Raw genomic sequence first — 17,357 nt, 5'->3', positions numbered from 1 at the left:
TTATTTTATAAAACACACTTTATTTGTTGTGACTATAGGCACACTAGGGATTAAGACCAACATGGCTGCATGGTTGTTGTTAATCAAAATGATGTACTGAGCGGTTTGTGAAGAATGTGATTTCATGTCAACATGTATTCAGTTACAAACGAAGCCCCCCCCCCAAAAAAAAAAAAAAAAAAAAAAAAAAAAAAAAATACGTAGTTACTCGTGCATTAAACTATTACCACAGTCATCAGTCTGATGGTTTTAAAAGCTGTGTTGGGAAATCTCATCATCCCATCTTGTTAATTAATTGACCTTGATTGACAGTAACATAATCACCGCGACAACTCTTCAATAAACACGGCCGGCCTGAAGCGGTCTAGTCACGCTCAAGCCCCGCCGGGCAAACTCAACCACTTCACCCGTAAAAATAAAGAGAGACGGACAAAAACCAAACCATCAAGGTCATTGCCATTACAATTAATCAACCACCCCTATTACGCAAATGAAATCGTCCATTAAACTTCGGACTCGAGATACCTTGTGGCCGATTGAGAATTGAAGTGGTTGTGAAGCAACGGAGCGCAAACCTGAAACACATCAGCGCGTCGCATACGTACAACCCCTACGCACGGGCGCCCGTCCGTCATAAGAACACCAAGACTCAAACATAACCAGTCAGTCTTTACAGTGTACTCAAAGCAGTGTGACTTAGCCGAAACTCCTTTTACAGTCGTGGTCTGTGAAACAAGGTGGTTTTATAACAAGATTTCTTCTGAAGTGCCTTTTATTTGACAGACGTTTTTTTTTGGAGTTTGGGTCGGACGAGAGGGACTTCTTTTAGACAGGTGAGTGTTTGACATGTTTGTTTTGATCTTCTAAAATTGTATTGTTTCGTTTCCGTGTTGTTGACACGAGCCCTACTTGGTATCTGTTTGTCAACTTCGGTCGGTTTTTCTTCCGGTAGGGAAATGTTTTGTCGTACAGTAATATTGTGTGTTTGATTGGTAGCTTTGTGAGTCTTCTTTTTCGTCAAAATCGTCAGCGATGGCTAGCTGTCAACAAAGACATAATTTAGATCCCATATAGGGCTTGTCATGACATAGTTCGTCACTTGTCGGCAATTTTAGCTACATCGTAGATTTTGACTCGCATTTAATCCAATTCGACTAAAAAAATTCTATTAAACGATGTGTCGCAGTAAAAAGAAACAAAAAATGCACATGCGACTATCGAATTATATGTTAAAACACATTAAATATTAAATAACAGTAGAAAAAAAAACCCAATAATTTAATACGGTATACATTGTCAGAAATACATAAAAAAAAAAACTAGTGCTTTGGTGCGTGTTATGGCTGTAAACAGTTCACCCATTCTGCTCTGTTTTTTTACCAATTTGTTTTTTTGAATTCGTTTACTGAAACTACTTCTTTTCGAGTGAATGTTTCATGAAAACAGACTGATCATTATTACTGTTTATCGTTCGTGTCTAATACGATTTTGTACGAACACTCTTTGGTATTTGTCTAACATTGATTTGGTTTGGTTTATTTAATTATAGTCTTTTTGATACTTTTGTCATCTGTAGTGTAAAATTGTGCGTGTTGTATCACCCTTTACAAACAGTGCAGTGCTAGAATAACTATAATTGTGTGTTGGTTGTTTTCCAATTGAACAATTTGCGTTTCGAATCTTGAAAAGGTGTTTCTGTTCGTTTAGAAAACTTACTGCAATTTGAATTGCTATTATGTTATCGTCACTTGAATAAAATTAGTTCACGCGAAATAAATAAACCAGAAATAATTTATTTCTGACAATCGTCTCACAAGTTGAACAGATCTTACATTTTGAACAAAACATTATGAAACATAAGTGATTCAGTGTAGTTGAAGCAAACGAAATAAATAAGCATTTTCTTCGTTCAACTATCAATCGAATTACAACTCGAAAAGATCTTATATTCCAAACAAAACGTTTTGAAATTTACCCACTTCTATGTTATTGACGCAAACAGAAATTAATCGGCAACATATTTTTTTTTTCTCGTCTCGCAACTCACATAAACTACAAAACAAAAGCATGACGAAATAAAACCGGCACAGCATTAAACATCCTCCCCCCACAAAAAAGGGGAAATGAACAAATTAATACATACATACAAAATTAAAAATTATTTAGCAAGCAAATTTCCAAATGTTGACAACATTTCATAGTTAAAATACGTAGAGAAGGTTTGATTCAAGAGTAGACTCTAGTAGAATTGTAAAAGTTCTGGCAATTGAATAACATGCGCTGACGTCTTCAATACCAGACAATAATAAGAATTTATAAAAATAGTTCCATAAAAGCTAATCGTGAACTTTTATGAGGCTTAAGTTGAATGTTTGTTCCTCTACCGTTGTACAGTTGTCGACGAACATTGTCTATTGTGTGTACTTGTTATTTAATTGCTTTCCTTTTTCTCTGTTTTTTTCTAACAATATTATACAAACATACCATACTTCTATATACTTATGTTTATCAAGCGTTATTCATGGTTCCTAGCACTTAACGAAGACAAATACATGTACAACAAAATTCACGGCAAGACAATACAAGTATATGCGTGAATCGAAACAATACATACATTCATTCGGTTTTTATTTTAAAAATTTTTTAAGATAAGTTTAAGCATGTTTTGGAAGATGATAAATGCTTCCCTATAAGATTGTAAGGGAAGAGTGTTCCACACAACCGTGGCTATAGGAACAGAGGATTACATTTTTGTTCACCAACATGAGGACTAGCTTTTGGGACATGTAGCCCGGTGCGACCAGTCCGTGATCTGAGGACGTGCTTATAACTATTTCGGGACAAATATAAGTGCCATGTTGCAATCACACTGGTGTATTATGAGAACAAGTAATTTATCGTAAATCAAATCACTCACCGTCGACCGATAACAGAAATAGAATATTATGTTAGAAAATTGCCGCATTTTATTCACACACAAAACCTCGTGTGACATAAATAAACTGATACCAACGTAATGCTAGTATGACTACTTGTAGGCTATGCAGTGGTAGAAAATGTGAGCTGCTGTCGATTTCACCCAAACGTTTCCTAACTTCGGACTAATCTTAGGGCTTGGGACGAGTTAAGTTGCTATCCGAAGACGCAGGACGCAATGAACCATCCTAAGTTATGACGGGTTATTACTCGTCTTAACTCGAGATAAGATTAATACTAGCGTTTCGTGAAATCGGCTGCTGGTTTATGGAAACGTTTTTATACAAGATAACCGAGCACCTGACTCAAAATTGCCCCCAATATGTTGTGTTTAAAAGGAGAATGGGTTACCAATGCATCATTGAACTGACAAGCTTTCAGCTCGGGTTTTCATTCACTACGGATGACTTCGAGTTTTCATCGATAAACAAAAACAAACCCGGATTCTATCTACATGTAAATAAATCGTTTGGACTGACCCCACAAATTACACGTCAGTCGCTGGAAAAAAACAATATATATACACAGAGTTAAACGGGATTATAGTCTTATATGCAAACATATTACATCGAAGTTAAATTGTTTATCGGATAACGAAGTCTAAACCTATTAGGAATCCGTCGAACTCTGGTCACCGTGAACCAGTTGTTAAATTGCCTGGCTTGCATATACAATGTTTGGGGTTCGAATCCCCATGTTTACCGATGACTTCACATTGTCTAGAAGAATGAGCGTCGTCTGAATCAACATTTTCTAAAATCAATCTGTTTATAATTTGAGTGAGAAATTACCTCTTTCTCAAAAACTACGTTACTTCAGAGGGAGCCGTTTCTCATAATGTTTTATACTATCAACAGCTCCCCATTGCTCGTTACCAAGTAAGTTTTTATCCTAACAATTTAATTCGACGAAACAAAGTCATATGGAGGGATAGAAATAGAAATTAAATGACAAAACAAACTGACTGTTGTGCGTGATCAATTCAAAAGATGGGGATGGGGTGGGGGGGGGGTAGACTTTTTCACAACTCTATGGAAGAAAGCAAATTGCATTCATTTAATTTAACCCTTGGCCTGAACGGTCATTCGATACCCCCAACAAATGAAACAATCAGACAATTACCCCAAATATGACAACAAGTGGAACACTTGTCTTATACTTAATTTAAAATTAGAACCTGCACGGAATTGACACCCAACCGTGTCTTCGTTACCATCATGCCGCAAGCACACTTCATTTTTTAATGAATCTCCACTTTATTGTTGTCAATAAAATAAATGATTATAAGTGGTCCTTGTTTTGCTTTTGGACATTGTTTGAGTTTTAGGGAGGGCTGGTTCCTAAAGGTATTTTCTAGATTAATAGAGTTAATCGAGGAACTTGTCGCGCTTGAATGAATCAATAATGGGTGTAATTATGAATTAATTTGAGTTTCCACTCGGATCCGTTATTATCAGAAACAAAATATTAAAAAAGTTAGAACTAATAAAAGCTGGATAGTTACTGGTGTTATAAGACCGTGTGAGATTTTAAATTAGGTTTCTTAAAGTATGTGTTACTTTCTCGTCAATCGGACAAAAAAAAAAAAAAAAAAAAACAGCCAACAAACAAGTAGATCATTACACCCTACCCAATAAACAATCAAACAAACAGAGGCACCCCACCAACAAAACAGTCAAACAAAATAACAAACAATGAAACAAATGCACCCCACCCAAAACAACACAAGCGCGAACAGTGCGATCTGAATTTATGACTAAGAAATATTTGTGCGTCTAGTCACCGCGCAATTAAAACGTACGCATTTGGAGCATAACTAGGGTACGTTTCTATTATATACTGTTGCTATTTCGAAAATTGAAGAGTTACTCACAAGGAATCTCAGCAATGTCAATAAAGTTATGCCTCAGTTGCCGACAACAAAACCCTTTTTTTTCCCGGTTGTATGGGCTGAGTGTCCCGCTAGCTGCATGGTCGGGGTGCGCCATTCCCAGCGATCCGTCCTTACTTATTAGAAAAGATCGGTCAAGCGTTTCATGGCCTTTTACAAAAAACAACAACTTTTGAATGAAAATCCCTCCGTGTGGTCTCGGGTTTTGGGAAAACAAATAAACATGTCTGTAAAAGTATGTATAGAAAAAAAATATCACCAGCCCACGCTGGAGGATATTATACTTAGCGACACTGGATACTGTTGATAATTGTCAAAGACCAGTCTTGGTGTATCTAAACATATGCATACAATAACAAACCTGTGAAAATTTGAGCTCAATTGGTCGTCGAAGTTGCAAGTTATGAATGAAATAAAAAAACACCCTTGTTCCTAAAGTTGTGTTCTTTTAGATGCTTGATTTCGAGACCTCAAATTGTAAACTTGAGGTTTCGAAAACAAATTCGTAGAAAATTACTACTTTCTCGAAAACTACCTCACTTCAGAGGGAGCCGTTTCTCACACAATGTTTTATACTATCAACCTCTTCCCATTCGTTACCAAATGAGGTTTTATGCTGATAATTATTTTGAGTAATTGTTACCACTTGTGTCCACTGCCTTTAACATCTCGTCTGCTATCAAAGTTTCAAATGTAATGTGCTCTCAAAGAGCAACAGATAAATTAAAATTCCCATTGGGAAATCCTAGGACCGAGATGATCCGCAAAGATTTGTGTGTACAAAGTGTATGGGAACCTCTTAAAGGCAGTGGACACTATTGGTAATTACTCAAAATAATCATCAGCATTAAACCTAACTTGGTAACTATAACGGGGAGAGGTTGATAGTATAAAACATTGTGAGAAACGGCTCCCTCTGAAGTGACGTCGTTTTCGAGAAAGAAGTATTTTTCAACGAATTTGATTTTTCAAGCATCTGAAAGCACGCAACTTCGTGTGACCAGGGTGTTTTTTCTTCCATTGTTATCTCGCAACTTCGATGACCAAATGAGCTCAGATTTTCACAGGTTTGTTATAGTTTTTGCATCTATGTTGAAATAGTGTGAGAAGACTTGTCATTGACAGTTACCAATAGTGTCCAGTGTCTTTAACTTCAGCAATTTGCTATTCTGTAATTTGTATACATATCCGTACTGTTATGAGCATGTTTGACAAAGCAAACTTCCACTGTATGGACAATAAACCTTGAATTGAGTTGTTATTATACAATCAAACAAATTCACGTACAATAGTTTTGTTCAGTTGTCCTTTGACAAGTACAGGTGTTATGGTGTACTTCATCTTTTATTTAGCGAGATTATGTTAGACCAACCGCTAATTTGAAGTCCTGCGATTTACCCGGACAAAGAGTCAGCAGACAACCTCAGTTAAAGGATGAATACTGTTCGCTATTTAACGAGTTCAACAACCCAAAGTAATTCTGCCCACTACAGTGTGTTGGATGTCACAACCTTGTAAGGTCCAAGGATAGACCCTTGAGGTACTGGCTGATTTCCAAATTTGAGAGTAGCATGGCATATAGTGAAACCTCCAATAAAACATCGAGGTTCAGTTGAAATAGATAACATACACATCAGTAAACATTATTACATCACAAAATCCACAGCTTTAGTGACAATGGCAAATTAATGCAGCTGGCAATACTGTAGTAACGGCTACAACATTTGTAATGGTGTCAAATTGCTGCTACTGGCCGGTATGCTTACTGTCTTTGAATCAAGATAAGGTACAAATGCAAGACAAGAGCATGACTTAAACAATGAGTTACGGAGAATAATAAAGTGACCCGTCTCCATTCCATGACATGTCATGGTCGGCAAACCTCCAACACTACTCAAATCCATAGGAAAGTGTACTCAAGTTTCACAATGTTAAAGTATAAAATAGATGTTAAATTTGCATCGGGATAAAATATATATTCATGAATTGTGTGATAAAAAAATAAAAAAAATAATCTAAGAATTGTCTTCAATCAAAAGTTAAAGTGAACATCGAACAGTGCAATTTTCAGTAGACCGCAATGTCATGCTTGATTATTTCAGTGTGTTTTTCGTAAGCACCTGACGTAATCAACCTCGTTATATTGTCTGACTATTACACACTTAGCAAAAAACAGATGTTGTTATAAAAGGAAAACAAAAAACAATTCGGAGAAATTTACCGTAATTAATTGCAACCCCTTCGAATTCACTGCACCATGCATTTCTTGAAAATAACTGTGGTTTTAAATCACGTGTGGTTTTAAATCACGTGTGGTTTTAAATCACGTGTGATTTTCCCTAATATCCCGCACTCTTGACAACAAAGCCGAAAACAACGACAACCAAACACAATCACATATAGTTTTTAAAACTGTTTGTCACCCAAAACACTAATTGACGAAGCTGTCAGTCTATACCAAGGTGACGTGAAATTAGCCAACAACTCGTCTCTATTTTATCGGGCTATCTAATTAACTGACAGAACGATTCGACAGAGGGATCTTTTGTTCCTTTTAATTGAATTCGCTCGACCAAGGTTGCAAAATTTGTTGTTATGTTATATTTTTTACGCAAGTTTGTTATCTGCTGTCATGCAGTGTTGGTGTGTTGTGGCGTTAATGCTTCCGTTGGCACCCAAGGGTAACATAATTTGCAATTTTGATGTGGTTTATGGTTTCATCCTTAGTTTTTATTTCCACTAAAATAAGTACAGTTAACTTGCTTACTTGCAAAGACTGTGCTTCTGTTAAAATGTGTGAATGTTCTTTAGGTCTATTCACAAACTTTGCTGTGAAGTCATTCTTGCGAGGGAAAGGAACCGAAGTAACAAAGGAATTACATGACAAACAGGACTTTCGCTTTCCTAAAAAGTAATAATAATAATAATAATAATAATAATAATAATAATAATAATAATAATAATAATAATAATAATAATAATAATAATAATAATAATAATAATAATAATAATAATAATAATAATAATAATAATAATAATATCGAAGTCTTCTATAGCGCACGTATGTACCAAACAAGGTACTCGAGGCGCTGAGTATATACAAACTTTCAGAAAGATAGGTAATTGCAGTGATGAATTTTGAGACCCAACTATTTAGGACCTTATAAGGGTTTACAATGTGCTATACGGCGCATACAGCAGCCACAGCCAGGAACACCGGGGCGAACCCCCCTTCTCTTTTCGAAAAGTGCACTGGGTTCTTTAACATGCGTTACACAACACATGGGACCAACGGCTTTACGTCCCATCCGAAGAACGAAGCAATGGTTAAGTGTGTTGCATAAGGACACAAGTGTCACGGCTGGGGATTCGAACCCACACTCTGCTGATCAGAAACACCAGAGTTTGAATTCGGTGCTCTTATAAAAACCGCTCGGCCACGACACTTTCACAAAAAGTCACAATGAAAATCTGTGCCGATTAAAACAGGATAATGAAACAGTAACGCATATTGTGTAATGGTGGGGAAATCAAATCAGAAAGTCGGGAAAAAAATGTGTTAGAATCTGGGATTAAATTGATTATTCGTATTATCAGTGCCAACCAAAAGGAAAATGTAGAATTATGCGGCTGGATCGCTGCTGCGTCATCATGCGTTACAGTAAATGACGTCATTAATTGGTAACAACCTTTAGCAACGGTCGTAGCTGTATTGAGTGAGGAATTGCCTCTTTCTCAAAAACTACGTTACTTTAGAGGGAGCCGTTGCTCACATTGTTTTATACATTTTTTTTTTCTTTCTGTGTAAAGCACTGTGATACATTTTTTGTAAGAGCGCTTTATAAATGCCTTTGTTGTATAGTATAGTATAGTAGTAACGGCTCTTCGTTGCTCGTTATACCAAGTAAACAATCACGTTAATACTTTTTGGGGGTAACTACAGTAGTGTCCAGTGCCTAAATGCATACTGCATTATTGGTTAAAGCCATTGGACCCTTTCGGTAAACAGTGTTGTCCAAGGCCCGCACTTTGTGTACCACAACTTCTTTATCAAATAACAAACCTGTGAAAATTTAGGCTCAATCGGTCATCGGAGTCGGGAGAAAACAACGGAAAAACCCACCCTTGTTTCCGCGCGTTTCGCCGTGTCATGACATGTGTTTAAAATAAATCCGTAATTCTCGTTAACGTTAACGAGAATTTGTATTGTTTTGCTGTTTTCTCAAAAAGTAAAGCATTTCATGGAATAATATTTCAAGAGAAGTCTTTCACCATTGCCTTCTGTAAACCGTGTAAGTTGTTTGTAAATCTGTGATTTTTTTTTTTTTTTTTCTGAACCGAAAGGGTCCAATGGCTTTAAAGGTACAGGGGTCGGTTTCACAAAGAGTTAGGACTAGTCCTAACTTAGGACTAGTCCTAGGAGATATACAAATTGCATGGATAGTCCTAAGTTAGGACGAGTATATGGTCCTAACTCGAGATAAGACTGGTCCTAACTCTTTGTGAAATCCACCCCGTGATATAGGCGAACAACAAATTTAAAATCATTGAAGTATGTTTTCCCGATGAAGGCTTACTGATTGCGTTCATCACCAGTGCCTTATTGTTATGTTCGTCTTGAAGACGAGTAGGGTATACGCCTCTCTTAATATTTTTTTGCATGACGTCATAATTCTTACCCAAAATGAGGGCTATGGGCGCACGTTCCCCATCACTTGCAGTGGCTGCGCCCATCGCCTCGTTTCGGAGTAGCATTGTGACGTCCCTCATGCATATTAAGAGAGGCGTATACTCGCTAACACGTCTCTTATCTGAGCCAACACTCACACTTAACAGACTCGGACATGGCTGTACTCAAAATGTTACATAGTTACTTGTTATTTTCCACACTATGCAAAGCTTTAGTATTGTCCTGAAGATGAGCAGAGTGTACTGTTCGAAACGTCGTGAACACACCGGCTCGTCTCAGAGCCAACACTCGAACAAAAGAGATAATCACATATATTGGTTAATCCCGCAAGTTTATTTGTAGTTTCTTCATTATACGAATCCACACCATGCCAAGCTTCAAACAATAAGTGTTATGATCGAGTTTGTGAATATCTCAAAAAAGGTCGACCTTTTTAAAGTGAATCGATAGAGATGGGCAAGGATGAAATCAAATTACCAAACAAAGCGAAATTTCCATGAATTTAAACAAATGTATTATTGACAGCTTAAAAAACAAAGGGTTTGGCCACCGCTAGACACTTGGGATTTATCTTGCTAAAGGTGATTTGATATTTCCTATTAGTGACATAGACGTCCCATTACTTTGTAATCCATCTGACAATTGACAAATAAATGAATTCCTAAACTACGAACAGAAACGATTAACTCTAGTAATTTACGTAATCCTCCAAAAACTCATGACGAATGTCTCTTTGTAATGTTTATGGACAACAAAAAGTGAAGACAATGTACTATTAAAAAAAAAAAAAAACGTTGATGTACAATCTGTTTGTGATTATGTTTCTTGATAACGGAATGACCTACCCGTCCTTCAATTAAATGTCTTTTCCAGTAAGGATTAGACTGAATGTACTCTTCCAATTACTAGATGATTTGAATAAATTATTTCTAGATGTCACTTGAACAAAAGTCATCGCCCCGGTCGTGAAAGGGAAGTGACCGATACGTGCAAAGAGAAAACCATGTTGAAGTAATCATTGAATAAAATGTGTTCAAGCTGTAGAACACAACTCATGCTTATTCTTCCCAAAGGTAGACTTTCGGCGGGCAAATAAAGCATGGGGTTTTAATTTGTAGACCGTAGATAGTACTGAAGGTATATATTGTATACGGTGCTAAAGTGCAGTCTGCATCATATGAAGTAAAAACATGTTCGGCTGGTTGATATAATGGGTCCAACATATTTAACATTTAGCGTCGTTTGTCAATAAAAAGCTCGATCATTGGGGGGGGGGGGGGTACCAGTTATGCACCCTTCACAAAATATACAACGTAAACAAACAACAATTTGTGTTTATCAATAAAGAAGAAGCCCCCACCCTTCCAAATTGCAACTGCCCACGCTGCAACTATACACCATTCAGGATTCAACTGTCCACCTCGACCCCAATATCATATTTCCTGTCATCGCACTGCCCCCAAAAGAAGAAGAAAACTAAGAAGAACAGAAACGAAAAGAAAGACCAGAATAAATAAAAAGAATGACAAGTTATCAAGAAAAATGCCCTCACCCTTTCAAATTGCGAACGCAACATCTCCACTTCTCAACTGCACACAATTATGGTTTCAACTGTCCACCTCGACCCCAAAACCTGAGTTCATATCATCCCCTTGCCCCACGAGCAGAAGAAGACTAATGCGAACAAAACACAAAAAGAAGAAATAAGAAGAATGACAAGTTATCAAGGACTTGCCCTCACCCTTTTAAATTGCAACTGCCAACCATTCAACTGTCCACCTCGACCCCAAAACCTGATTTCCTATCATCGCACTGCCCCCACTATAGCATCTGTCATGAGTTTTCTTTTAAGGTGTTCAAGCAATCAATACATCAAAAAGTCGGTCGACTGGGCAAGAGTTCTTCGTGTCAAATCTTGCTTCGTCGTGTCCAGATTGTTGCTATAAATACACTTTCTTAGAATGAGTTGATCATCTTGCGGTGTGAAAGGAGTGTTTTATAAGTTTGACGGTTTGGCGATGTGTAGCTATGATTATTGTATATGGCGCTATCCGTTACTGATGACATCTGTTACGGAGTTTATCAATCATTTTTATTTTTTTAAATATTTTGTTTGAGGGGAAATTTAATACCTTATTTAAAAAGAAAGTTAAAGTTTTGGGTGAGAAGTGATTTAATTTAACACCCCGCGTATCTTGTGAACTTAACGAGAACACACTACTCGTCTGCACGGTAGCTGTTGCCGACTGTCACAAGGAATAAATGCTTTTCACACTTATTGAATATTTTGTTTTCATTTATAAAATAACAATAACAATCTTGTTTGAGATCTGCAGAGATCAATAACATCAAAACACTCCAACACCCAGACTACAAATCAACAACTGTTTCGCCTCGAGAAACAATATGTTGTTGTTGATGTCGTTGTTGTTGTTTTTATTTTTGTTGTGTTGTTGATTGAAAGGTATGCTTCGTAAACGAACACAATACAGTCTTGCGCATTGTTAACTTAGGTAATTATGTGATTCCTAAGACGTCAATCACAATTCACAAGAAATACACATTTATCTTGTAGCTTTTAAAAATGTCTCCACCCAATCAACATTATTTTTTTTTGTGGGGGGGGGGGGTGGGAGGGAGCAAGCTTCATAGACAAATGAAATTGATTTAGGTAGCTGACACCCACTGTTTTATAAAAGAACACTCCCAAGCCCGACTTTATGACTCGCCATGGCTAAATTTAATAGAGCTGCTTAACGCTGCTAACCGTAAGCACATTTGAAAGGCATGCTAACCTTTCTGCACGGAAATGAATTACGTCATCAAACAAATCCAGGCAGAACGCACAAAATGGCCGCCCAATTTTCTCGCTACCTGTGAAAAAAACGTTTACACCTCAGCGATTGTTTCTGCCTCAATAAGCACGAATATTAATTTGCTTACCAGTAAGCAGCGTCATGAAATTGGGCCCTGGTCACTAGAGTTCATCAGTAAATAGTGACGGGATTTCTGACTGATTGATAAAATCTTATTAATAAAATTTGCAATATCTATTCCACACTCGATGAAATCAATATCCCCCGATAGACCCACTCTTCCCTAACCTATCAGTCTATATCCAGACATTTGATTTTACAATCTTGAAGCTTGAGAGTTATGACAAATCGTGGAAGCTGTGCAGAAATGCGATCATGACATAATAGTTCAATTCTCGCTCGTTCAGTCATATTTTCTTAAGCTCATTTTCAAGTTCTCGTCACTTAGAGTTATGATCTAAACACTCCCCGGAATTGTATGGCTGCATGCTTGCAGGTTTAATAGATGGAAATTTGCATCAGGGATAAACATGATTATTTCGGTGCTTACCCATACACGGATGTGTGTTAGCACTGTTTTCTTAATCATTCCCAGTTGAGACCTTTATGAAACAATAATCACAAGCCTGATAATTACTCGGTTGGATTCGAAATCAGGACCTTCGCAATTTTAGAGCAGTGTCTTACAAACTCTGGCCACCGAGATTGCCCGGTAGCTAGCGAGGCAGTTCGAATTTGAACGTTCAAATCATTAACCCAAAACAGTGGAGTTAATTATTTTTGTAGTTTTTGACTGTTTAAGAAGCGAACGAAATTAATGGCTTAAATACTTCTGTTCATAGAGGAATGGACGAAGCTGACTGAAATAAAATAGGCGAAAGGCAGAAGCGATAACTCCTATACACACAAACAACACCTTCGACCAAGCGCGTCGAATATTATTTCAAATATTTCACAAATTCCGGTTTTATTTTTTTAAGACCCCATGGCCTCTTATTAAAACAAACAAATAACATGACAAAACTCACCCTTAGCTCTTTGCACAACCTTCGCAGCTTCCTGCACGAGACTGCCAAAACCCGAAAATTAAACAATTCAAAACAAAATATGCTTTATTAATTGTTGTTTTTTACCCATACACCGATGTGTGCAAGCACCGTATACTTACCCGAGTCCTGTGAAAACAGATCACATGCTTATTACTCGGGTGGGATTCGAACCTACGACCCTTGTAACTCTAGAGCAGTGTCTTGCCAACTAGACTACCGAGGTTGCCCGGTAGCAAGAGGCAGTTGGAGACTATGTTTTCGCATCGGGTACCGCAACGATAAAAGAGATGTTAAATTTTGCATCGGGGATATTAATACATTTGTTTTGTATAACCCATACACCGATGTGTGCGTTAGCAATGTATACTAACTTACTTTCCCGAGTCCTGTAAAAACAGATTGCAAGCATATTATTCGGTTGGGATTCGAACCCACGACCCTTGAAATTCCCTTGCAATTCTAGAGCAGTGTCTTACCAACTAGACTACCGAGATTGCCCGGTAGCTAAAAGCAGTTGGAATCATATGCTTGAATAACTTGACATTTGCATCGGGGATAAAGACTGAATTAACATTTTGGTTTAACCCATTATAGCACACCGATGTGTGTAGTTTAGCACTGTGTACTCAGTACTTTCCCGAGTTCTTTGAAAACATGCTTTGTTTTAGAACTAACGATTGCAAAAGAGAACTATAAAGTGTACCATTCAATACCTCAGCTGATGTCTCGAATTGAATTCTGAATTAGTGAGAAATTACCTCTTTCTCAAAAACTAAGTTACTTCAGAGGGTGCCGTTTCTTACAATGTGTTATACTGTCAACAGCTCTCCATTGCTCGTTACCAAGTAAGTTTGTATAATAACAACTATTTTGAGTAATTACCAATAGTGTCCAGTGCCTTTAAGACGACTGAAAAGAAAGACCTGAACCGGGTCAGCCTGTAACAAATTGAAGAAGCTTTCCTCACCTATAGTGTCAATCTAGTTTCAAAGTGCTATTGATTAAGACGTCTCGAAGCTCATTTGACATTAGCGTTCGGTGTTTTGACAAGCCGGTAACCAAAATACTGTCACATTATCCTTGATAGAAACGATCATATGCTTTTTAAAATTCTACTGAAGTCGGCGCCCACGATCTTCTGAGGTGGAAAGAAGAAAGTCTATCAATTACCCCTCCGAAATATTTACCATGACAGGGAAGGTGCAGAATGCGTAGATTTAAGAAAAGTAAATGTGAGAGAGTGTTTTAATTTGGCCTTACAATTATTTATATTAATGGCATTTGTAACGCGCCATATCTGTCAACTTGACTCTCCTGGCGCAGGTTATGAGAAAATGATGTTGTAACTACAGTACATTTTTGGCATTGAATCATACAGATGCAAATTTAGTTATCTAAACAGAGTTAAAGCCATTGCACACTTTCTGAACAGAACAAAAATTAATAAGTTCACAGATTTACAAACAACTTACATGGTTTACAAAAGGTAATGGTGAAAGACTTCCCTTGAAATATTATTCCATGAAATACTTTACTTTTTGAGAGAACATTAAAAAAAAATTCAATTCTCGATATCGAGAATAACGGATTTATTTTAAACACATGTCATGACACGGCGAAACGTGCGGAAACAAGGGTGGGTTTTCCCGTTATTCTTTCCCGACTCCGATGACCGATTGAGCCTAAATGTTCACAGGTTTGTGTTTTTATATACAACTTGTGATACACGAAGTGTGGGCCTTTGGACAATACTGTTTACCGATGTTGTGCGATTGCTTTAAGTGTTGACACAAAGAAAAAGGTTTATTGCATTATTCTCTTGCAACCTCGTTTACCAATTTAGTCTACATTTCGGGATCCACAAAGTGAGAAACCTGGTCTTTGGCAATTTTATTACAAAATTAATGTGTCCAGTGTCTTTAAGTGGTGACTTCAATAAATGAAATGAGTATATTTTGATATTTTGTTGTTGCAAGAGACTAGTCATAACAAAAAAAATTCGGGTCATTGTGAGATATGAATGTTGATTTAATTTCTTCAGGTCCTCCTTACGGGACATGAGATGTAATCATTTTTTGAACTATGGAAGTATTATTTCGAGGACGTCTGGGCTTTTAACGGTCTCCAAATGTTTTCGCGCTCGATAAACGATTCCAGATTGTCTAGTGTCCTTTTAGGTACAAATTAACCCCTTTTGATGTTTTTTTTGTGTGTATAACCAAGCATTAGAAAGAAAGCATTCTCACACAAAGCAATATTATGTATAGTCCTTTTAAATGTATTTTGGGATTTGGAAGTGGTTTTGTGTGTTAAGCTTGACTGTCGTGAATGGTTTACCATCCCTCAATTTCTTCTTAAAGGCAGTGGACACTATTGGTAATTGTCAAAGACTAGCCTTCACAGTTGGTGTATCTCAACATATGCATAAAATAACAAACTTCTGAAAATTGGGGCTCAATCGGTCATCGAACTTGCGAGATGATAATGAAATAAAAAATACCCTTCTCACACAAAGTTCTGTGCGTTTAGATAGTTGATTTCGAGACCTCAAGTTCTAAAGTTGAGGTCTCGAAATCAAATCCGTAGAAAACTACTATGGCACTTCAGAGGGAGCCATTTCACACAATGTTTTATACCATCAACCTCTCCCTATTACTCGTCACCAAGAAAGGTTTTACGTTAACAAATATTTTGAGTAATTACCAATAGTGTCCACTGCCTTTAATGTTTCCAATAACCGATGATGTACTATCACATTATGTCATGTGCATTGCAAACTGGAGGATTTGAATGAATGTACTCTTCCAATAACCAATGATGTACCATCCCTTTATGATATGTTTCTTGAAACTAGAGGATTTGAATGAATGTACTCTTCCAATAACCAATGATGTACCATCCCTTTATGATGTTTCTTGAAAACTAGAGGATTGGAATGAATGTACTCTTCCAATAACCAATGATGTACCATCCCTTTATGATATGTTTCTTGTAAACTAGAGGATTGGAATGAATGTACTCTTCCAATAACCAATGATGTACCATCCCTTTATGATGTTTCTTGAAAACTAGAGGATTGGAATGAATGTACTCTTCCAATAACCAATGATGTACCATCCCTTTATGATATGTTTCTTGTAAACTAGAGGATTGAAATGAATGTACTCTTCCAATAACCAATGATGTACCATCCCTTTATGATATGTTTCTTGTAAACTAGAGGATTGAAATGAATGTACTCTTCCAATAACCAATGATAAACCATCCCTTTATGATATGTTTCTTGTAAACTAGAGGATTGGAATGAATGTACTCTTCCACAAACCAATGATGTACCATCCCTTTATGATATGTTTCTTGTAAACTAGAGGATTGGAATGAATGTGCTCTTCCGATAACCAATGATGTACCATCCCTTTATGATATGTTTCTTGTAAACTAGAGGATTGGAATGAATGTACTCTTCCAATAATCAATGATGTACCATCCCTTTATGATATGTTTCTTGTAAACTAGAGGATTGGAATGAATGTGCTCTTCCGATAACCAATGATGTACCATCCCTTTATGATATGTTTCTTGTAAACTAGAGGATTTGAATGAATGTGCTCTTCCGATAACCAATGATGTACCATCCCTTTATGACATGTTTCTTGAAAACTAAATGATTTTAACTAATGTAATTAGCCAATCATCATTTTATTTTTCTGTTCTTGATATTCAAATGGTCCGATTGAATGTAGGTTCATAAATGACCTTCACTACAACTATTTGTTTTCCTTTTTCTTTCTACCATTCTTAGTTTTCGTTTGTCCGTTCGTCCTTGGTGACTCACAACTGGCACAAATTTTTGTTTGTTGTTATTGGTTCATAGCATGACCACTGTCACAAAGGGTGGAAGTACTTGGTGATAATGCACGTGTTGTAGAGAATAT

General features: G+C 36.9%; 1 long non-coding RNA gene across 1 annotated transcript in view; it reads left to right on the top strand.

The window, feature by feature from the left end:
- The first annotated feature begins 595 nt into the window (after positions 1 to 595).
- Positions 596 to 17,357, top strand: part of LOC117304980 — a 35,318-nt gene continuing 18,556 nt past the window's right edge. The window contains exon 1 of the long non-coding RNA XR_004520637.1: positions 596 to 833. This is a non-coding gene — a long non-coding RNA (uncharacterized LOC117304980). The remainder of the gene's footprint in view (positions 834 to 17,357) is intronic.

This window comes from Asterias rubens, chromosome 22, assembly GCF_902459465.1.
Source record: "Asterias rubens chromosome 22, eAstRub1.3, whole genome shotgun sequence".
Classification (NCBI taxonomy): domain Eukaryota; kingdom Metazoa; phylum Echinodermata; class Asteroidea; order Forcipulatida; family Asteriidae; genus Asterias; species Asterias rubens.
The sequence above is the reverse complement of the archived record's forward strand: the minus strand, read 5'-3'. Positions and strand labels throughout refer to the sequence as shown.